This window comes from Pleurodeles waltl, chromosome 6 (genome assembly GCF_031143425.1).
Source record: "Pleurodeles waltl isolate 20211129_DDA chromosome 6, aPleWal1.hap1.20221129, whole genome shotgun sequence".
Lineage (NCBI taxonomy): Eukaryota > Metazoa > Chordata > Amphibia > Caudata > Salamandridae > Pleurodeles > Pleurodeles waltl.
Window position 1 is genome coordinate 464060914 of NC_090445.1, and position 24451 is coordinate 464085364.

General features: G+C 45.1%; 1 protein-coding gene across 1 annotated transcript in view; it reads right to left on the bottom strand.

The window, feature by feature from the left end:
• The window catches only part of LOC138299901 (C4b-binding protein alpha chain-like), a 552670-nt gene that overhangs the window by 326993 nt on the left and 201226 nt on the right, over window positions 1–24451 (bottom strand). The gene's annotated exons all lie outside the window — the stretch shown is intronic.

Genomic DNA, 24451 nt, shown 5'->3' on the forward strand with positions numbered 1-24451 from the left:
ATATAGTGCACCCTGCCTTAGGGCTGTAAGGCCTGCTAGAGGGGTGACTTATCTATGCCATGGGCAGTGTGAGGTTGGGATGGCACCCTGAGGGGAGTGCCATGTCGACTTAGTCCTTTTCTCCCCACCAGCACACACAAGCTGGCAAGCAGTGTGTCTGTGCTGAGTGAGGGGTCCCCAGGGTGGCATAAGACATGCTGCAGCCCTTAGAGACCTTCCCTGGCATCAGGGCCCTTGGTACCAGGGGTGCCAGTTACAAGGGACTTACCTGGATGCCAGGGTGTGCCAATTGTGGAAACAAAGGTACAGGTTAGGGAAAGAATACTGGTGCTTGGGCCTGGATAGCGGGCCTCAGCACACTTTCAAATCATAACTTGGCATCAGCAAAGGCAAAAAAGTCAGGGGGTAACCACGCCAAGGAGGCATTTCCTTACACATAGGCGTCTTCTTCTCTGACAGTGAGAAGTCTATCCCTCCCCTTGTCAGAAAAGGACAACCACAGAATAGCAGCCCACTGCATTTGAGGGACCCTCAGAACTTTGCAGGCCCTCTCAAGTGCAGCAAACCACTTGTAAATATCATCCTCCACCTTGTATGGGGTAACAATTTTGTGCAGATTTCTAGAGTCAATTCTAGAGAAACTGCTGCTGCTTTCACAATGGGGAACTAGCCCCAACCCCTGCCTTTCCCTTTCCACAGCCAGGGCATCCCTACCTAGGGCTAGCTGTTGCTGCTGCAGCCTCAGCCTGGCCTTCTCCAGTCTCAGTTTCCGGAGTTCCCTATCCATGGAGTATTCATCTGGCGTTGAACCATGGGATCCCTCAGAAACTGAGGTGATATGGGAAATGTGCAGAGGTAGGTCTTTCCCTAACTTTTGAGTCCCTAGTGACCTGACCTCTGGTTGTGAAGGGAGCCCTACCTGAATGACTACCTCTCCCACTACCAGCTACACTAGTAGGTCTGCTAGGTAGAAGATCTTTGGAAGAGCCCTTCCCTGAAGCTAAAGGATGATTCCCTGATTATAAGGAGTTAGAATCTCCCTCCCCCTCCTCCTCTTGGTTACCAGTATGTTCCTGATCATCCTGAAGGAGAAGGCTTAACAGAACATTCTTATTGGTGTTCTTTCCTACATCTAGGCTTCTGTTTGAGCACAGCCCCTTCAATTCTTTGAAAGTAATGCCCTCACAGGGAGTACCCATGACCTCAGAGCTAGGTACAACAGTAGACATGATGTAAGTGTGTGTTAGTGTAGTGTAGGAGAACCTAACCTACCTAACCTACATTTTTTTACACAAATTCAGCGCAAACTTAATTCCATATTTATATTTTTGCGCTAGACCAGTCTAGGCCAAAGTTATGGAGTTTGAGTCATTTTTTGTAAGTGAAAACCTACCTTGCGCTAATGACATGCAAGGTAGGCATTCCCGTGCAAAAAATTACTCTAAGGCATGTGTGCCGTATTTATTCTCCAGCGTCACAATGACGCACAGGAGGAGGCGGGCCTTAAAACATGGCGGTCAGACGGATTTGCGCCATTTTTTTGCGCCTGAGTCAGGGCAGACATTATGGGACCTGTGGGCTTATTTCCATGGTGGGAGACCATGGAAGCAGTCCACGGGTGCCCTTCTCTGCACCCATGGACAACCCCTGCCACCCTCACCCACCCCTGGAGGACACCTATGGATGGGGGGACCCATCCATGGTGAGTGCAGGTAAGTGCAGGTAAGTATATATATATATATTTGTTTCTGTGGCATGGGGGCCTAACTTGGGCCCCCTTACATGCCACTGTGCCCAATGGCCATGCCCAGGGGCCAGAAGTCCCCTGGGCATGGCCATTGGGCAGGGGGGCATGACTGCTGTCTTTGCTAAGACAGGAGTCATTTCCATGGTGGTTGTGCATCATAAAATGGCGCAAGTCAGGTTATAGGCAATATTTTTGACTCTAACCTGACTTGCACCATTCTGTGGCGCACAACCCCCAGTCTTCCCTTCGCCTCCGCTGCCCGGGTACCGTCATTTATTTTGATGCTAACCAGGCCACAGCGCCGGCTAATGTCATTCCATAAATAAGGCGCCCGGCTGGTGCGTTTGAATGGCGTTAGCCGGCGGTAAACTTTTTGACGCAAATATGCCTTAGCGCTGATTTACGTCAAAAAGTATAAATATGGGCCTCAGTGTTACAAAAATAAAGGCACTTTATTTTGGTGACACACATGCCAAAAATACCATAGAGACTATACTTCCTTAGGAGGTAAGTAATACACAAATTATATACACTAGTATGCAGAAATAGCTGTAAGAACAGTTAGTAAACAGTGCACACACTGAAAATCACAATAGTTAGAAATGAGCCTAGGGGAACTAGGGATACTAAGACAGTGGAATGCAAAAGTCGGTTTCCCACCTAGGCAAGTGTAGTGTGTAGAGGGGCTCAGGGAGTAGTAGAAAACACCAAAAGTAAGTGATAGAACCTACCCCAAAGCCCAGGAAAGCAGAAGTAAATCACAGTAAATTTCCTAGAAGACACATGAACACGAGGAAGAACATTATGCAAGAACCAGAAGAGACTGCAAGACATCGACGACGGATTCCTGGACCTGAAGACCTGTGGAAGAAGAGGACCAAGTCCAAGAAGCACTGAAGAGTCCAGGGAGAACAGGAGTCCCTGCTAACCCGGATAAAGGTGCAAAAGAAGAACCACCAGTGAAGAACAACAGTCAGTACTGCACCGAAGAAGATGGATGCGGGTTCCTGGTTGATGCAGATGATGTCCCACGCCGGATGGATAATTGCAGTCTGGTCTACGTCGCTGGATTCCACCAACAAGCCTTAGCTCATGCAAAGCTCACGGTTAGGGGAAAATGGCGCTGCCAGGGACCAGGAGGGACCTGGTGGACTCTACCCAGGCGGGGGGAATCAGAGGGGGCTCTCAGCAACTCAGTGAGGCCTGAGAAGATCAGGCAGCATGCACAGGAGTCCCACAGCATGGGGTCAAAGAAGGTGCAAAAGGAGGTCCATGCAGCACTACAACAAAGGGTCCCAAGTCGCCGGAGAACCACGCAGGAAGCTGTGTGTCACAGGAAGGAGTACTGGGGGCCAGAGCTGCATGGTGCACGAAGAACATTGAGAAAGGATGCCAACAAGCCTTGGCAACTGCAAAACACACGGAGCACGGGGGTACTTTCTTGTATGAGAAGGCAAGCTCTTACCTCCACCAAATTTGGAAAGTTGGACGTCAGGACTGTCAGGACCACTTCAGTCCACCACCTGTGATGCAGGGTCCATGTAGCTCATCAGGAGAGGGGTCCCACACAACCGTTCGTCATTGCAGAGAGGTACCTGCTGAAGCAGGGGAGTGACTCCTTCACTCCAAGGGAGATTCCTTTGTTCTTCTGGTGCAGGCTGAAGACAGGCTGTCCTCTGAGGATGCACGACTGGAAACAGTTACAGTAAGGAGCAGAAGATACAATGTTGCTGAAGTCGTCTTTGCTTCTTTCTTGCAGTTGTAAAGTTCCTGAAGGGTCCAGATGCAGTTTCTTCGATAAGAAGGTGAAGTAAAGGATGCACAGGATTCCTGCTGGAGTCTTGCAATCTGAATCTGAAGAACCATCCAAGAGAGAGACCCTAAATAGCCCTGAAAGGGGGATTGGTCAGCTAACAAGTAAGCACCTATCAGGGGAGGGCTCTGATGTCACCTGCTGCAACTGGCCACTCAGATGCTCCCAGAGTGCCCTCCCAACTTGGAATCCAAGATGGCAAAACCCAGAGACCCTCTGGCGGAGCTCTGAGCACCACCCCTGGGGTGGTGCTGGGCAGGGGAGGGGTTTCTCCGCTTTCCTTTGTCCAGTTTTGCACCACAGCAGGAACTCAGGGTCCCTGAACTGGTGCAGACTGGACTATGCAAGTCCTTCAAAGCATTTCCAGAGGCGTGGGGAGGCTACCCCTCCCAAGCCTGTAACACCTATTTCCAAAAGGGAGAGGCTGTAACACCCCTGTACAAAAAGGAAATCCTTTGATCTGCCTTCCTGGGCTTGAGCTGCTAAAGCAACAGGAGAGCATAAACCTGTCTGTGAGATGGCAGCAGCTGGGGCTGCCTGGAAAACCTCAGAATGGTGTAATTGCAATACAGGGGGTCTTCTAAGGAGCCACCAGAGTGCATGGAATCATACAACTACTGCTTGCAAAAGCCTTGTGGTATGATTCCAACATGTTTGATACCAAACATGCCTTTGTTTGGAGTTACCATTATGTAGCTGGACACAGGTAGTGACCTATGTCCAGTACACAAGTAAAATGGTGTCCCCGCACTCACGAAGTTCGGGTAATGGTCCTGGAGATCATGGGGGTACCTCTTCTAGTGCAGGGGTGCCCTCAAACACAAGTACTCTGCACTCTGCCTTCAGAGCTGGAAGGTCTGCAATAGTGGGGGACTTATAAGTGACCTGGTGCTATGTGAATGACCTTTTCACGCAGGCTGCAATGGCAGTCCTGCAGAAGCCTTTGCATGGGCTCCCTATGGGTGGCAAAAGAAATGCTGCAGCCCATAGTGATCCCCTGGAAACCCAATGCCAAGGGTACCTAGGTACCATAGACTAGGGACTTATAAGTGGGCACCAGTATGCCAATTTTGGGTGAAATACTGGGTTACCAATACGCAGTGACAAAATTCAGAGGAGCAAGAGCATAATCACTAGAGGTCCTGGTTAGCAGGATCCCAGTGAGCACAGTCAAACACACTGACATCAAACAGAAAATGGGGGTAACCTTGCCAAAAAGAGGGTACTTCCTACATCTACTTTCTCTCGGATACAACCATGGATCACATTCCTTTCTGCTTGCTAAAAGCATCTTCATACTGTTACTGCTTTATGGTACTGGCTGTAAAATCCCTGTCTAACATGCAGGGGAAAAGGGAAGAAAAACTAGGGGTAGGGGGCACAAACATTGAAACGTGTCTAGTGTGGTTGTAGTGCCAATGTGCCCCATAGATGACCGTTGTTCTGGGGAGTATCTACATTGAGACAAAAGGAGAGTATTGGTGAGTGATTAAGATGTTCTGCCTTATATTGTAGGATATGTGAGGGTCCCAACAGACAACCCCTTCCAACTACAGCCATGCAGAGGGGAGATGTTAAAGGGTTCTCTTTGATGCGTAGGGTGATATCTAGGTTGAAAGGAGCTCCGCAGCCACCTGGGATGAGCCGCCATTTCCTGCATCCCAGGTCTCCTGAGAGGTCAGTTTATCATATAATCTAAATACAGGCATATGTTAACATATATTAGTAGTATAATGCTAATATGTACCTGTGGGTGTAGTGTTATGTTATATGTGGCTGCTAAATTTGCTTAAACACGACAGGCATTCACGTATGAGTGCATGTATAAGAATTAAACAAATATGGAAATATATCATTTTAGAATTCCATTTATTCTCAAATCAAAATAAATATGGATAAATACCAATAAGATGGCCCAAAAAAAATATGGATAAATACAGATGGCAATCTGTTAAAAAATAAATACCATAAAACTGGAAGCCCTACTCATAATCATGCCCTTCAATGTTCAGAGGATATAGGGGGAGGTGAACTTGCAAGTTACACCACACTCTTCTCACATGAACTTAATGTACGCTGACCTGAAGCTAGTGCCTCTGTCTGATACTATCTCCTTGGGGAACCCAACACGGGTAAAGATCCCCATCACAGCTCTCACTACCACAGGTGCAGTCACTGGCCTCAGAGGGATTGCCTCTGGGTACCGTGTAGCATGGTCCATCAAGACCAGGACACACCTATTGCCTAGGGCAGTCTTTAGGTCCAAAGGTCCTATGATGTTGATGCCCACCCTTTCTAAGTGGGTGGCAACATTGGGTAGGAGGACCAGGAAAGCTTTGTGCTTTTTACCTGATTTTCCACTGGCCTGAAAGGTGGGACAGGACCTGCATAATGCATCTGAGGCTGTCTTCATTCAGTCCAAAAGAAGGGGTAGACAAGCCTGGAAAAGGTCTTGCTTTGCCATAAATGTCCTGCCAGAGGTATGTCATGAGCAAGACCCAGTAGGAAGGTTCAGTACCATTGGAGGACCACCATCCCACAGGTTGCCCCAGCACCAAGAACCTTAGGCTCACTGTAAAGGAGATCGTTCTCCCAGCAGATTAGGTGATCACCAGAGGCTTAATCTGCTGCCTTGGCTGCGGCCTGGTGCCTCAAGCCCTCAAGAGTGAGACACTCATGCTGCATCTGGAAGAACTTCTCCCTGGTGGGTCCACCCTCAGCTTGCAAGCTTCATGCTCAGGAAGGTCACCTAGGGTGGCAATGTCTTCCCCGGTTGGCTCACAGGCCTCCTTCTCAGGGACCCTGTCAACCTCTGCCATGGGAATTTCAGGGACCGGTCTCCCACACCCCTTGACCCTCTCCTTGGCAACTGTCTGAGCCATTATTCCAGGCCTCAAACTTCCTTTACTCCCATTTCGGGCAGCCATGGCTCATGTGGCCATACAGACCTACTCAGGCAATCTCATCATCTTCAAGTGAGACCGAAGTACTATCTCCCTTCAGGTAGTGTGCTCCAGGTCATTGCCTAACAGACAATCTACAGGCATAGCAGGGCTCACAGCAACGTTCAGCGAACCTGAGGCCCCCCTACTCAAAAGGAACCAGAGCCACCGGTAGACTGCACTCACGATTGTCGGTGCCTATGTTTGTAGAATCTGTTTGGTAGGACCTGCTCTGCAGACACCAGATGACACTTGACAGTTATGCTGGCTCGTGTCATGCAGAGCCCCTACCCATTACGCATTAATGGTGACCCACTGCCTGTACTTGAAAGTATTTGTAGGCATGTGAGCAATTGGCACCATTTCTCTATCCCCCAGGGACACTAAAGTTGCCTTTATCTGTTCCCCAGGACTAGCTGGGACTACCTCCTCCCCAAGTGATACACTCACCAACCCAGGTGTCTGCCCATCAGTGGGGGAGGCTGTGCCCTCTTGGGACATTTGGAGTCACCCTTACAGTGACCATACTTATAGCACTGTGTACACTGGGATACAAACCTCCCTGTCTTATGGTCAAAGAACCCTTTCTTTTTAGAGGCTGGGACTGGTTAGCAGTACTCCCTTGGGAATTATTTTAGGGGCCTTTAGAGAACTCCTTATTTTTAAGCCCCACCCCCTTTCATCTGTTAGGAACCCTGACCACCTTTGTGGGTGTTCACCCAATACCTTTTTGGTGCTAGCCCAGAGGTCTGACTCCTAACCAAGCTTCCTCGGGTCAGTCAGCTTACTGTCAACTAGGTGCTGATGGAACTCTGTAAAACAGATAATGAGCATGTGCTCTTTCATGATTAAATTGCACAATCCAACATAATCGTTAACTTTGGTGCCCCTCACCCAGCCATTCAGTGACTTACTGGAGTAATTAATGGAATCTACCTAGGATTGGTTTCGGAGATTGTCCCTGAATCTTTGGAAATACTTCCCATGGATCAGTTAAAATTTGGCAAGTAAGATAGTTTTCATGGGATTGTACTTGGTTTGGTTCCCAATCTCTAATATTATAAGTGTGTCCCTGCCAAGTGCTGGTGTGTGTTTCCACACACCCACCCCAGTGTTCCTCAGGAATCCTGTGTACCTTCAGTGCAACTTCATAAGGAGAAAAACACTTACGGAAGACTATCTCCCAATACATAACTGGCAACAAATCCTTGGGTACACAAACATTCTTATCTCCTTCATGTACTGCTTATGCCTCTGCTATCACTGTTAGAATCTGCCTGTCTTTGAGCTCCAGCTCTTTTAGACTCAGTTCCATTGTCAACAAATGTTTCTTCTTAGCTAAGGCTCTTTCAGCCTCAGCCCTCTTCTTCTCAGCCTCTATTTTCAATTTTGCCAACTGCAGCTGGAATTCTCTCTCCTCTCCTCTGGGGACAGACCATGATTGTAGAAATTCCTTCCTGCTCTCACAGGGAGCACAAATCCAGGGGTGCCCCCGCAACTTCTGCGGGTAGTTCCTCGGAAGAGCCACTCATAGGCTCCTTCCACTCATCATTCTCTTGGGAGCAGGCCTCTGCCCAGGTCCTTAGCATGATTTGAAACTCCACCTTCTTTTTTGCTCCACTGGGAGGTGCTCCAATCTCCTTGCAGAAGTTTTCAACTGGTTAAGTGTATAAATCTCCAGCCTAGCCAGCTCAAACTCCATGCCTCCACTTGCAGAACCAGCCAAAGACATGGTGTATAGGATGCATCAAAAATGCAAATGAGGAAAAAAGGCAGATGAAAATTCTGAAAAGGTCTTAAATGGGTAGTGTGCGCCTATCTATTGTATGCACTGCACAAACACAAGTCCTATCTCCACTGCTGATCACCAATGTTAGAATTGTGCCTCTGGTTGGCAGAGGAATGCACCCTGTCCAAATAGGGACCACAATCCTAGTCAGAGTAAGTCACAAAAAAAACGAATTTATTCTGTGCTCACCCTCGGGTAGCTTGGCACAGAGCAGACAGGCTTAACTAAGAAGGCAATGTGTAAATTATTTGTGCAATAACTCACACAGGAACACAGTGAAAACCCCACAGAAAGACTTCACACCAGGATAGAAAAGTAGATTATGATCCTATCAATAAATTAAGACCAGAGCGACAAAATCCAATGTGTTGAAGTTGATAGATTCATTTTTAAAGAATAAATGCAAAATAGCGCTTAGAATCACATTGCGCCCTATGGGTTACTTTGGGTTGCACTGGACCGGGGCAATGTCACAGTTCAGGTTGACCACGATGGAGCACAAGCCCGCTACATGACCCACGCAGGTCCCAGGGAACAAAGAACTTTTCCTAGTCTCAACAGCGAGATGTGTGATGAGATGCTTCAGTCTGTCCCATGCAATGATGATGATGCGTCAGCTCCAAAGACAAGTGCAGGAGCCAAGATGCATTGGTTCTGAAGCGCGATGCGCCGTGTTTTCCAACAAGGAAGGATGTGTTGATCTCCATAGACTGCTGCAGTGGCGAATCGCTGTTCTGATGCATCAGGTTCTCAAGGCAATTTTGTTTTGGATACTAGATATGTAGTTTGGATTTTTGTTTCATTTGGACTTTTGATTTGTGAGTCACTACTTTTTTAATTAGAATTTTTTTAGGACACTTAGGGCCTGATTTAGAAATCAGGGGATGGGTTACTCTGTCACAACAGTGACAGATATCTCACCGGCCAAAGTCTAAATTCCATTGGATACAATGGGATTTAGGTTTCAGCATACAAAGTAACAAAGTAACCTCTCTGCCAAGTTCTAAATCAGGCCTTTAGTCACTCCCTCTGTTTTAATGATCACTCCCTTGATTTAGGCTGTTTCTTTTTCTTTTTTTATGAATCCGTTTAAGGAAACAGGCTTTTTGGAGGTTTACTCCCCACTTTCTGTCCCTATTTTGACTGCTAGGTACTGATGTAATGACTCTGCAATGCCCTGGGCCCTACTAAACAGGACTCAGTGCATGTGCTCTGACCTTTAAATTGATGCATGTTTAATTGCCTTGTCCCCAATTGTCATAGCCTAACATACTTGTAAGCCCTGAGTATCTGGTAGCAGGGGTACCCAAGACCTGTAAGTTAGAGTGTCCCCCAGGGACTGCAGCACTGGTGTGACACTCTGAGTGGGACAAGGTAAAGCAAAGCTCTCAGTCTGCCATTGCAGACTGGAAGGACAGTTTTAAACTGCGGATTCGACTTTGCCATTTAAGGTAATAGCAAAGCCCAAATCCCCCTTTTTAATGTATGTTCGTCACCCCCGAAGAAGGTCTAACAAACCCTAAGGCAGGGTACTCTATGTTAAAAAGTAGAACCTGTACTTTTACATGTTCCAACAGTAAAAACCCTAGAATGCCATTTTTACTGTGGACAGGCTAGTAGCCCCATTGTCAAGTACAGAGTTAAAAGCTGGTACCCCAGCCCTAAAAACTTCTGAAAAAGACTACTAAGGTCGGTGCTATTTGGTATCAAAAGATCAGTGAATTAAATCTGATTTAATGTTTAAATCAAATTTAATGTTACTGGTGGGCAAAGTTCAACTTTCGAAATTGCCCCTTTAGGTGCCCAGTGTATCTGGTGCCCATTTATGATATACATGTGGCTTGTCCTGCAGACAGCTTTCTGCTCTCCTGGGGAGATGTGCTAACAACTCCCAGGAAAGGACACAAGAGGGGCCTGCATGGGAGAGAGGTGTTATCTCCCTACTGAAGAAGGCCACACATTATTAGCTCAAAAGGCATGCTTCAAAGGAGAAACCACCTTTGACGGACAAATGGGTAACACTTAGGGGAAGGGTACTTTATTGTTTAGGCAGACAAGTGGGCACTGAGGACAGGAGAGGAGAAGCCAGTAGTCAAACTGTTTTTTTTCCAGGCGCATGTAGACTCTTGGTAGCAACACGTTTGAGGGTGGTCTAAGTAACGCAGTCTCAACAGAAAGGTCTTACCATGTTGAGAGTGGGCAGAATGGGGCATCCTGGGATAGCCAGATGACATACTTCCCAGGAAGTAGTTATCAGGAGGAAGGGAACCTAGTAGCCCATTGGCTACCCACCACATCCTGCCCTGAGGGCATTTTTTCTGAAGACTCAAATTGCAGATCTCTACTGACTGGAAGAAAGACCGAAGGAGGAGTGTCCTGCTGCACCGTGGAGCCAGCGAACAGAGGCGTAATGGTTATGGATTGCACTTGTTGCACCTGGTGGCTAGCGAGAGAAGGTAGTGTACATGCAATGTCCTGCTTTGTGAAAAGTCATCTGCCGAGCCCAGCCAAAGCCAGAGAGTCCAAGGGTTAGTCTGCTGTCCTCCTGTTCGTTTTACATTTCCACCACAGAGCAGGAAGCCTACTGAGGGGGAGTTGGTATCCCAAATCACCGGATCACTGCTCCTCTCCTCTGTGTATCACCCAGGACCAGGACCCATTGCTCAAAGTTGCCCCCAAGTCTGCTGGTGCTGGGAGAGTCATTGGAGTGCCTTTTGGTCACCCAAAGGAGGATCCTGCTGTAACTGTGACACCAGGTGGCTGGTGATCCGGTGGTGACTGGACTTCTCCCAGCCTGGAGGGGACTTCATGGGACGTCAACCCTGTGATCAGGACTGCCTCACCCAGCTCCGGGACTAAGGAGTAAGACAGCAAGACCTCAATCGACTGCATCACATCCCCAGCATCCTTGGAGCATCTTCAGCATCCCTCACCCCTTCCATCAGGATCACTCCACAGGGATCTATTGAAACATGGGTAACGTGCCTGGAACTTCTTGAAGAGTGATTCTTCTGTGGAGGCAACCATTCCTGATGACCTTTCTAGTTCCCCTGACTAGCTTCCTGCCAGAGTTGGTCATCCCAAGTAAAGCTGCCCAACAGCATTGACACTTGCCTAAAGTGTTAAATTCATTGAATTTGCCAGTGCTTGTTCGTTGTTGAGTGAAATGCTTAGATTTATTATTTCTTTTGAATCCCATATCTCCAGAACCCTCTAGTGGATCTTTTTATTTGTGGTGTCTAAATTTATATAAAAATACAGTCTATTTTCATAAATTGGTGTTGGATTTCTTGAATGTTGTGTCAATTTCTTCAATTGTTTTAGTGCTGTTTAAATGCTTTGCACTTGTTCCTCTGAGTAAGCCGTGCTGCTCAGTGCCACAGCTACCCAGGGTTGAGATGAGGGTTTGACAGATGAAACCTACTGGGCCGAAAGGGGTTAGTAAGTGTATTACACAGTGAGGTCACATAACTACATCACATAATATACCTCATTCCCTCACAATTTCTATTTTTTTGTACAGAACACCATGCCCCACATCAGATCTTCCATGCTCCCATCCTCTTTAACTTTTGGCAGGTAAAATGCTATTTTATATATTTCAACTCTGACCATACTGCTTGAGAATGTCTGTTGTTTGTGTGGCAGTGTTGTTTTCCATTGTTGTTTGCCTATGCCCATACACATGGTTCCATGTAATCGCATTGCTGCACAAGACAGTAAACAGCATATAGGTTTGGGCACAACATATTATTGTAATAGGGTGCACTGCTGGTAGATTTACATATCTGATGTTGGTAAAACATGTACATGTGAGAAGAGGTGGGGCATGTTTGTGATGTGTGTGTGTGTGTGTGTGTGTGTGTGTGTGTGTGTGTGTGTGTGAGCCCAAGAAATAGCCTTCCCCATGGACAATCACCACATATGTGTGTCAGTGACACTCAGACAATTGGTTGGATAGGAAAGAGGGGGGTTGCTTTAGGAGGTGCCAAATGGCAATTGCTGAATAGAAAATCAGTGCTCATCTTGTATTCCTGTCAGTTCAAAGTGGGAGAGGACACTGAGTCGCACCTGGTTTGGAGAGTGAGACTATGGATTCATGTGGGGTAACTGTAGGGCGAGTGCTCGGAGAAGGTAAATTCTGGGTTAGCCAAGAAAAACATCTGTGGCCTTTGTCATATCGCCGGAGGACTTGCAATCTGGAAAATTGGCAGATAAAGGAGATTGGTGACCAGCAATTGTGTGGTGTTAAAGAGGGTCATTCTGCACTGGGCCAACAATCTATTGGTCCTATGCAATGTTGTGTTGTGCCAAAATACTGGTAAGTAAGAGCAGGGTGTCTCTACCATAAAAGCAAATCCACTTCCACTTGCAGCTGGAACCGCAGCTAGCAGCTATTCTTTCTCAGGTCCTGTGAACCAGACACTTGTTCCTAAAAGAACTATGTGAACTTATGGTAGGGTTATGGATATAAACACAGTCACAAACCCAAACCTGTGTCTTGAGTAGTAATCATTGGACAGTAACAAAAGTAAATTGCAGCTAAACTGAGAGTAGTAGGCATCATGCACACAGGGCATTGAGACATGCTTTGTATGAGGCAGTGTGTTAGAGAAACTGAAGTGAACTTGATGACATTGTACCAAATTTGTGTTGCAGTACATTTTAGTTGTGCATGTGGAGGGAAACATCTGTCTCTTTCACTCGTGCTCTTTCCACTCTGAGTAGCCACTCTGCATGGCCCTACAAGAAGGGCACAGCAGTGAAGGTGGTGGCAGGTGACTGAGGGTCTGGAAAAATACAACCTGAAACGTTATCAAAAACAGGCTTTATGTGATTGCATGCTGAGGATACTTCTGTGGATAGTTTGCCATAATATGATGGCATAATATGTGCACAAACAAACTTGGATGGTTTTGAGACCTAGCAATAAAGGTGCATAGATTTGTGGGACATAGATTTAGTAAGCAGTTAAGAATAAGTATGAATGAGGAAGGAGTGTGGTGGCACATACCTGGCTGGGTGTAGTTAATGGGTTGTTATGTCAGTCCTGGTTGTGCCCCTACTGCACCAAGTGTGATTGCTGTTGCTGTTCCTAGCAACATGCAGGGACAGGGTCTTGAAGGAGTGAAAGAAATGGTTGTGGATATGTGAATTTGCTGACCCTTTGTGGATATGTGGATGAACAGTCTGGTGTGTTTTTACTAGTTTGTGTTGTGCTGTATGAATTGTATTTAACTCTCTGTGTGTGAATAGTATGTATGCTGTTTGTAGAAATGGTGACATTAACAGGATGGACATAAATTGCTCTGTGGTACTAGCAGGCAATGTGTCTTCTGGGGTTATACAGCATTGAAGATACACTGATCAAAGTTGTGAGTCAAAGGCAGTTCCTCTCATTTTGCCAATTCTCTTTTATTCCCCCGCCACCAGGATGAGCACTTCGACCCCAATTCATCTTCACCTTCAGGTCCTGCTACGCGGCATCCTTCACTGCTCCACTAGGGCTGCGTGAAGACAATCCATGACGTTCCCTCTAGTGGACAGTTTGATCTCTTCCTCTTGCAGGATGATCTTCAAGCATTGTAGAGGCTCTGAGGCGCCAAACAACGTGCAGCACAAAGGCAAGGATCTGGGTGATCTTTCTATTGGTGTGCTGTAAATTGTTATTCATGCCTGGCGTGTGTTATTTTGGGAGAGGCAGTAGATGTCCTATTACCCTAACCTGAATGATATGCAGTGCAAGTTTATGCTGCATACCGTGCGTTTGATAAAGAAACACAGGAAATATGAACAAAATATTACTTGTACTAAACCTTATGATAAAGACTTCAGGTTTACGTCTCCCACTCATTTGCCTGAGAGCAACGAGGCGGAGAGATGTGCACCTCAGCGGAAGTATCTGCTTATTCTGATTTTCACATATGCGGGAACATACTCACAGTAATAGAAACAGTAAGAACTACTATGAACGCGCAAATCTCCGTTGACTCTTTTCACTTTGGCGTTCAGGTATATCAGCTTTAACCCTACCTTTGCCATTACCTCCCTAAAAGCAATTTTTTAAACATGCCCTGAATCAAGTTAACTCCAAATTCAACTTCCGTGGCAGTGATGGAACTAGAAAGGAAGGGCGAGGATGGGATGCACGGGAACAGTACTGGACGGAAAACAAAGAAGAAATGCAATGAGGAATGCAGTCCTGTGGAAACAACAAGTAGCAACAAGTTCAAGCTCTCAGTTATAAAATGTATCATCAGAACAGGGGTTTTGTTAGTTTTATACTCCGAAAGCTTTGCTCAACTGTTATTATTAATATTAAACAGATTATTTTTGTTGTTGCTGAACTGTTTAAGTAGCGCACGCCATAGTCATTCATTTTTTTGCGCCTTTTGTGCTTTTCTCATGCTCTCATTCATTCTTTGCCGCCTATTTGTGCATTTCTCTGCTCCTTGTTTGTGCTCTCTCACCCTTTCTTTACCGCTCTTATGTGCCTCGTGTCACTCATTTTCTTTCATTGTTTTCCCTTTTTTGTGCTTTCTTTCAGGGCCGAAGCCAGGAGTGAATGTTTTGTGGGGCGCAGCCCCCAGCAATGACAAAAAAATGTTGTTGGGGTAGAGGAGGGGCAAATTGAATGTGGTAGCTTACGTCAAAATCAGTGCAAACGGTGATATTTCAAAGTTCACGTTATTTTGTTTTTGTTTTTTGATGCCGTTCTCCTCGGAGGTGAACACGGGAGAACAACTGGTACATTTTGAAGCATTTTAGTCAAAACTGAATTTACTTTAAAGGTATCCTTATTTGAGGGGTATTAGATTCCCTCATGGAATCAGTCCTAACAAGAATTCCTAATGTTGCACAAATAGCACATCGGGCTAGCATATTGGAGTAAAACTTGGAAGTTCTCTTGCAGTGGACTTATGGCATAAGTAGTGGCAAATGGAACATTCCAAAACATATCGGAGTAGTCATTAGTTAAAATGGGATCAATTTAAAGACAACTTCACATTTGGAGCTTCTCCCCCAAAGATTATGCGAGAATATTTAGGGCTAATAGCACATTACAGCCCATCAGTACCCAATAGCTCACATGTTGCACAAATATATAAATGCACGGACTATGGCCTGCTTCAAAATAACTACAAACCTGACAGAACTATTATTTTATGTTCTCACTTCTTAGCTTTCCTCGTACATCTCTATTACCCTGACCACAAGGAGCAGTATTTCCGAAACTGATAAACAAATCCAATGCACTGGATAACAATCGTCTGATAGATGGAATAAAGATTCAACAGGGGAAGGTAGTTTAAGGAAGGTACTGAAAGCAGAAAATGTTAGCAAATGGGCAAGTGGGTGTGGAAAATTGCACCCATTTGTTGGTAAAGTTTATTGCTAGTTTTTAAGACTCTGCAAAGCGGCGCACTGCTGTCCAGTGGCGAGTGAATGTGCTCTGATCCCTAAAAAATGCTGAAATTGGGTACTCCCTGATTGGCTTTTTTATCTTTTCAATAAAAAAACAGAAGTGCACCCATGGCATGGCAAGTTAAATATCACCTGTGGACCATAGCACTTACTGGGCCCTCCACTGGTGTGACAAAGGAAAACATGGCTTTAGGCCTACCATAGTAGCCTGACTCCTGCAGTGAAAATCTGCAATGTGACTGGTTATAACAACCATTTTGAGAGGGGAAAATCTCTTCTTTAAATATTGCTAAGTCACCCCTATGTAAGCCTTGTAAACACTAAGGTATGGTACATGTAGAAATTAATGTTCCCACGGCTTTACAGTGACAAGGCCCTAAAAACTATTGTCACTGTGACAGGTCTACCCGTCTTATGTAGAAAACCAGAGTACATATCAAATTACTACTAATGCTATCTCAGAATGGAATAAACTAGAAAAATAATGAAACAGCTGTTTGTAATAGTTATTAGTATCCCAATTCAATGATGAAGTCAGTTTTTTACTAAATATTAAGGAAAATAAACTTTTAGAAAGATACGATTTGCGTCATTAGCATAAGCCTCCACCAACTCCCAGCATGTGTTCAAGCCAGGGAATAGGTAGCATGTTTGCACTTAGCATCCAACTCCCAAGAGTAAACAATAAGTTGACCTGAATGAGCTCAACAGACTATGCCTCTGAGCTCAACAGAATATGCACGGTGGGGCTATGTGCATCACGTTGGCACTACAGAGTTAGAGCCCATGTTGAGTGTGGTCTAGAAAGCTATTTTGCATTTGCTCTGTCATATTGCATTCTAGGCATCACACCAATAAAGCAAACAAGAACTTCTGCAAAAGTAGGTGGACCAAGGCCTGGGAAGCTTTACCTCATTGGTCCGAGAAGAACTCAAAGTATCTTGGGGTGTTCCCCATGCACAAGCAGGTGAACCCTACAAAGCTTGACCTTCCCCAGCATTCCTCAGAACACTGCTGGACTTTTGAAAGGATTCCAGAAGGACCAAACCTCCTGCACCTGGCATGTGTGATTTGTGAGAAGGACTTGAGGGCTTTGGGACCACTTCCACTTGAAATCCAAGGACAGAAAGATCTCCAAGGATCATGAGGCTGATTCCCCGTGTGGGTTTAGAAACATAAAAAAGTTGAAGAGGACATTCCTATGAAGAATCACAGCTGGACAGATGCAACTGAACCTAGATTGGACTTTGATGATGCCCTTTTCCTGACACCCTGATAGTTTCTAAGTGCACCCCTGAGGTCCCGTAAGCCTTGGAAGTGCACTCCTGTGATTGTTTAGGCACCAAAAGAAGACTCCAGAGCTTGAAGGGGATCGACCGCAATGGTTATCCAACCAGCAGTTCCACAACGCCAGATTGAGTTCCAGAATTTCCTCAGAAAAACAACAAAGTCCCTTTTCAGACTGGGACTTAGAATTTTTTTGATCTCCCCTACTTCCAGGTCCTAGAGTGGCCAATCTACGTGTTGTATCTGACCCATGCTCCACTGTGCTTTCGCGCTTGCCCTCAATTCGCACCTAGGTCCCGGTCTACCATGACCACTGACTACCATTAGCGCTTTCTGCTTTTTGGCTCTATTTTCCGCTAAATCTTTAAAAATACTTATCTATGTTTTCCCTCATTTTTATGTAATTTTGCTTATTATTTTTTCTTTAGTTTCAAAAAATTGGTGTTGGATTTTTATTGTGTTGTGTTTTAGACTTTAGACATTTTTTGTCACTTTTCTCTAAGATAAGCCTGTCTGCTCTGTGCAATAACTACCAGGGAGCGAGCTCAGGTTTAAATTATTGAAACCTTAGACTGGACCTAACAAGTTAGTGTCTAACACCCGCAGACAGGGAATACTTCTGTGCATTGATGAGTAGGCTGACACCAAATTGCAACTTAAGGATAATTCATTTTAGATATCTGCAACAAACATACTACTCCCCCCACAAGTTACGTAGGTTTGGTCTGTGGACAGATGCTAAGCGTATCTGTTGTCATGTAATGGAAGTGGACTTCCTGCATGTGGCCTGGACCTGCAGCCCAATACACAATTACTGGACACAGGTAACTTAGGCCCTATCTCTTATGGCAAATGATGTGGTGCGGTGTACCCGTCAAATGTGCCTTCTTGGCCAGGCTAAACTGCTGCAGCCAATCAACGAGAAGTTATTGGTAGTAGCACTGCTAACAGGCATAAAGGGGCAACACATATTCATTCTTTTGATAATGTTTGAAAAAGTCTAGGATGTATCCCAATATTCTATAGCATGAAAATAGAAAGTTATAAACCAGTTCAATTTGACCAAAAACATACAATACATCATATATAAAACAAACAAATTATATTTGAGCAAAGTCAACCACTGGAAACAGAAGTTGAACCAGAAGACCATATTATGCACATATTAGGAAAGGGGATTCTATTTTATGTCCTCCAACTAAAGGAATCTCTTTCTTTATGCAACATATGTAGCCCTAGGAGGACATTAGTGTACTAAGGCTACAGTTACTAAACTGATTGTATTATTATTATTTGAATATATATTTGGCTACATTAAGAGGCATATATATAAGCACACAGGACAAATATATACTATGTTACATGGTTTGGTCTGGTTCACAGTATTGAACTATTTTTAATGGTACCTGGCGTGATTGTGTTTGATTGAATGAAGTGTGATTGAAACAACAGTGAGTATGCATCCAGTCTTTTAGTATGAGTGGGCTGTTGGGTGACTTTGCTCAAACATATTTTGTTCATTATAAATAAAAGGTATTATATGTTTTTGGTCAAATTCAATTGATGTATGACTTTCTAGTTTGATGTTATAGAATATTGGGATACATGCAAGAGTTTTTCAATCATTGTCAAAAAACACTATCTAATACATTTTGTTGCTTTATATATATATATATCTGGGCTCAAGATTGTATGGCGTATGTTAACATATGAGGAGTCATAGTAATCTTAATGTGTTGAGCTGGCAGAATTGTGTACTTTTGTAGCATGTTTGCACTTAGCATCCAACTCTCACTGTAGTCGGTTTGCTTTTCTGTCTACAAGGAGCTTCCTGCATGCCTGCACCCCAAGCTGACTTGACATGTGTTGGAAAATGGCCTTTTCTGAAGGGTCACCTCAAACTTTTTGCCTTCTTCCTCCTCTTTTTCTGACCTCGTTTTTGCTGATTTTAAGACTCTGTGCACTTTACCACTGCTAACCAGTGCTAAAGTGCTTGTGCTCTCTCCTTAAAACATGGTAATATTGGGCATACTTAATTTACTTATAAGTCCCTAGTTAAATGCACTACATGTGCCCAGGGCCTATAAATTAAATGTTGCTAGTGGGCTTAGAGCACTGCTTGTGCCACCCACATAAGTAGCCTCTTAACCATGTCTCAGGCCTGCCATTGCAAGGCTTGTGTGTGCAATCTTACTGCCACTTTGACTTGGCATTCAAAACCCTTTGCCAAGCCTTAAACTCCCCTTTATCTACACATACATCATCCCTAAGGTAGGTCCTGGTAACCCATAGGGCAGGGTGCAGTGTATTCAAATGGAAGGATATGTATTTTTAAGTTTTAGATGTCCTGATAGTGAAAAGCTCACAAAGCTGTTTTTCACTATTGCGAGGCATACTCCTCTCATAGGCCAGCATTTGGAATTCCTTAAAATACCTTTAGGCTGTAGTTCCTGATCAGAAAGGAGTAGCTACATTATGTTTCATATCTTTGGAATGGTAATGATAAATCCTCTTTACTGGTAAAATCAGATTTAACATTACTATTTAAAAAATGCCACTTTTAGAAAGTAGACGTTTCTCTGCTCATACTGCTCTGTGTGCTTTACAGCCTGTCTCCAATATACGTCTGGTCTGTGCAGGGTGACAGCTACATTTGTGCATTCCATCCAGACAGCCACAAACACAGGACACTCAACTGCATCTGTATTCATCTGCATACCTATGGGTTCTTCCTGGGAATGAGGAGGGAAGGGAGACACACTTACACTTATAAGGGTAGTGGCCTGATCCCACACAAAGGACTTATAACTCCCCTGCATATAGCCTTGCAGACAGGAGTAGGGCTGAAAGGGAACTGGTGCACTTCAAAGCCACTTTTGGGAACAAGTGCTGGGTTTGTGGCCCACTAAAAGCCAACACTTATGAACCTGGAATGAAAGCCCTGTCAGAAGAACTGCTTTGCTACCCAAAGGACTCAACTGGATTGCTTTCCTGCAAGGACTGCTCCACAGTTTGTTGCGCTGCTGCTCTCTGACCCGACTGGAAGGACTTTGTCTTCCCTCCACGAGTGATCTCCAAGGGCTTGTTCACTTTCCTCCATTCTCCTCGAGTTCTCAGGAACATCAAATACCTCGCTATCGGCTGCATCGGCTTCACCCCACCCCAAGTCTCCCTGAGAACATCAGCGATCTGCTCTGGGTGATTTGAGCTTGCTGTCTGGTGGATGTCCACGTTGGGCTCAGCACGCTTTACTTAGGCAAGATCTTGCTGGCAGTCCCCTGGCCTGTAATTACCCATTTGTACCCCTGAGGCAAGTGATAACAGTCGTTCTGAGCTCTGTGCCAGGTAAGGGCACTGCTGACTGGGTCTCACGCCGTGAAGCCAAAGCCGATTCAATGCTTCAGGCGGATGACACTGCTCCCCCTGAGACTGCCTACAACACCGAAGAGCCATGTCCGGAGCTGCCAGCATCCTCACTTGGGCCCCCCTTTGAAGTATATTGTAGTTACACCCAACTCTGGCAGCCCTAGCCCCACAGCAATGCACGGAAGTACTCTATGATTATTTGGACCGGAGTGGCCCACATGTTCACCTGATTGAAAGCACCACTTTTACTTTAATCCATTACACAGTGATACCTCGTGATCTATTGATCTGAATGTTATTATTTTGATTGAAAGCACAGCTTTTGTCTTAATCTACTGAACAGTGATACCTTATGATCTACTGACTGGAATGTTATCATTGTGGTCTCCTGCTATATAGACAAATACGTTCTATTTTTTTAAAGCAGGTGTGGACTCTTTTCATGGTGTGTTCACTATGTTACTATATAAGTTATTGCAAAAATACTTAACACGTTGCCTTTTAAGTTAAGTCTGCCTGTTCCATGCCAAGCTACCAGAGGGTGAGACCCGGTTGTTAACAACATGTATACTATCACTTCATGACTCCACCACTATGCAGCCTCCAGCAGTTGGAGGCAGGCCTAGACTGGAAGTTAAAATCACCCCCCAGTAAAAAATCCTTTGCCAGACGTACACTGCATATAGTGAGAGAACTCAGTGGGTGAATCCAATGCTGTCCAGTATATTTGGGGGGCACCTTTAATCAGAGGTATCTGGTTATTTTTAAAGTGTTAGATGATAAATATCAACACCGAATTGGACTGACTGAGCAAGCAAGCAAGCCTAACTTCCTCATAAGTGCAAGAGGATGTTATCCCATCCAGACAATTTAGACACCAATTGGCCAAATAGGCATTTTACAACACTGTTCTCAAATAAGTGGCAAAACACCAAAGGTTCTGAAGGTGGACTCCTAAAATATTCCACTACTTTCATAATGTGACATAGAAGGCTGTCACACCCGGGTGAAGTTCAGAGTTCATGCACCACAAAATATTGAACAAAATGGTGAAGAGGTGCATTTATTAGCACAAATTCTATAAGATTTAAAATTCCATACATTTTACACGCAGTTTAGTAAATGGATTTCACGTGGCATCATTCTTCCCTTCTACATTCATACCTGTGAAAATCGGCTTTTCAATTAATGAAAATGCAGGAATGTTGCTATCTAATACAAGTTTATAATTTTAAAATATTAAACACAATTCTCCAAAACAGAAGGTGATCACTTTCTTGAAACAGAACAAAATGATTTTGTCCTGAAAGGCAAGCTTTCAATTTTTAGTAAATGCATGCTTGATGCCCAGCTATCAGTTTGACATTTTTATCATGTATCCACATGTATGCCTGCCACACAAGGACGGATTTTCCCTTGCATTACCATGTACCACAATATTCTACAACCCATTAATACCCGCTTAACACTAAGACCTACCAACAATATGTCACCCAAACAAGGGTGGATAGTGGGCACGTCAACCTCACATGCATTCAAATTTTAATGAGGATACTTTTGCACAGCACTAAGTGCTGCAATTTTTGCAATTTCTGCAACCTCTAAGTGGTGTACCACAGTGACTCAGTTTACCAAACTCAAAAGCAAGGGAATTTTTACTTGGTATGTCGAAATAATACTCATGACTTGGAGGTCTTACATAGATGTCATAGTGAGCATGAAACTGACAAAGATAAACCAAGCAATTAAAGGTGACTTTTGTTTAAAAGAACCATGACTTGTAGCAAAACACCATTTCTGACATAAAACAGGGAAAATGAAAATTTCAGAAAAATTACACAGTGATTTCAGTCGGTATTGCATTGCTAATATGCAACAGGAATACAGTTTTAATAAATGTGGAAATGCTGGCAATATATCAGGTTGCAAAATAAGGCTTAGGTGTTTATTCCCAGCGCACTGGCTGCATCACTGCTTCTAGCAGGCAGGTCGCTTCCAACACCGCTGCCCCTGCCGGCTTCTCTCAGGTGCCTTTCCTTATTTTTCCCAGCTTCTCTGACTCCCGCTCTCACCCTCGCAGATGCGTCCCCGCCCCCCTCCCTCCACCTCGTATTGTAATCCCTCTTCCCGCCGCTGAGTCCTGCGGCCCGCCCCCCTACTATCCCATTCGCAGATCCCTCCCTCCTCCCAGCTGCCACTCCCACCCACCTCCCTTCTTATGGCAGCTGCAGTGTGGACGCGTGCAGCGGGCACACCGCTGCCACGCCAAAGGCAAGCCCGTCTGTGCCCGACCGCGCCAAGACCGCGCTCAGCGGCAGTCCCCCTGGCCCACACACCCCCGCACCACCATTCACAACTACACTGCCTATGACCTCCACACCCTTAATCCAGGACGCACCTCTATCAGCTTCCAGTCCACTCTGAAGCACACCAAAGGACCCTTCTCCTACAAAGCCTGCAATTTCACCTGCAACCTAACCTCCAAGCTCCAACTCCAAGCCTCAGACGACCGCCTAAGATGCATCCTGCTCAACACCCGCTCCGCCCACAAGCATGCAATCAAACTCTGCGACCTACTGACCACATCCTCGCCTGACGTCGCATTTCTCACTGAAACCTGGATGAACCCGGCCTCGGAACCAGGCATAGCCATACCAGAAGGCTACAAGATCACCGGAAGAGACCGCAGCAAGGTTACCTTCAAACTACTCACCCACGCACACAAAGCCCTCCACACCACAGGTCTGGCCTACCTCACTGACAGACTCACCTTCCACACCCCCACCCGCCAGCTCCGCTCCGCCAGCCTCACCCTCGCCTCCGTCCTCAGCATTCACTAGCACCACCACCGGACGAAGATCCTTCTCTCACCTCGCCGCCAAGACCTGGAACTCCCTACCACTCCAACTACGCCAGACCCAAGACCTCCTGACCTTCAGAAAACGACTCAAGACATGGCTATTCAACCAGTAGCTCCCTCCCCCCCCCCCCCCCCAGCGCCTGGAGACCCTGACCCTTGATTGACTGATTGATCACCATGCGCAGCAGATGAATTGTGTATGTTTACATCAGATGGGAATTCTAATATTTTGTCAATAACCCTTACTTAATCGGGTGTACAACTGAGGTGAGCTACAGGCTGACTGAATAGAGAAAACATACCCATGTTTGGCGACCCCTCATCCCATTCTAATGAGAGCTCAGTTTCACCTTTCAACAATATAACTAACTCACTATCTCATGTGTTGTGCAAATCGGCTACCACGCCAATGCTTATGGATTTGGGGAGATCGCTGTGATTATTATAATTTGCCGTGAGCACACAGTGATTGTAATTCAAACACAGGGCCGACAGAACACAGCGTTGTCTCCAAGTACTGATAAGCCAACAAAAAGTAGCATTAACCAAGCCAGGACTTGATCTACTGACTTGAAAATTAAAAAGATAGATATTCAGTCCGTAATCAATATTTATTATCTAATTTAAAATTATTACATTATCTTATATTGCTAAGTACCATTACATCAAACCAATAATAAGGATTATCACAGTCCTGCTATAAAAATAATGAAATACTCCAAAACTCTACTATTAATAAAATGCAACTCTCCTAAGCAGTAAGTTACAATAATTTTGATCCACTCAACTGCTATTTCTACTAATTCAAGGGCTAACCCAATTAACTGCAGATCTACCCCCCGAAGTCTACATTGTGACATTATTACAAGTGCAGACTTTCTTCTCTTGTGAAAACTCCTTTAAAATATATTTTTAGAGGCAACAAGTAGAAGCAAGTACTCAAAATATGAGCAGATGACTCCTTAGGATAGCTGTACAGTCCACAGGACCACTTACGACCCATTATCTTCCCAGAACAGACTGTTGCACCATTTCCCTTAATTTAATCACACAGCCACAAATTCCAAACAGAGCTGTCAAGTGGGGCAACTCAAATAGAGATCAGAATAAAATTAGCTAAACCTAATATTTTATCTGCGGAGTCACCCACCATCTCCATTCCATAAGAATGGTAAACATTTTCTTCCAGTAAATTGGATAATTAAGCTGATTGCTGGACTCT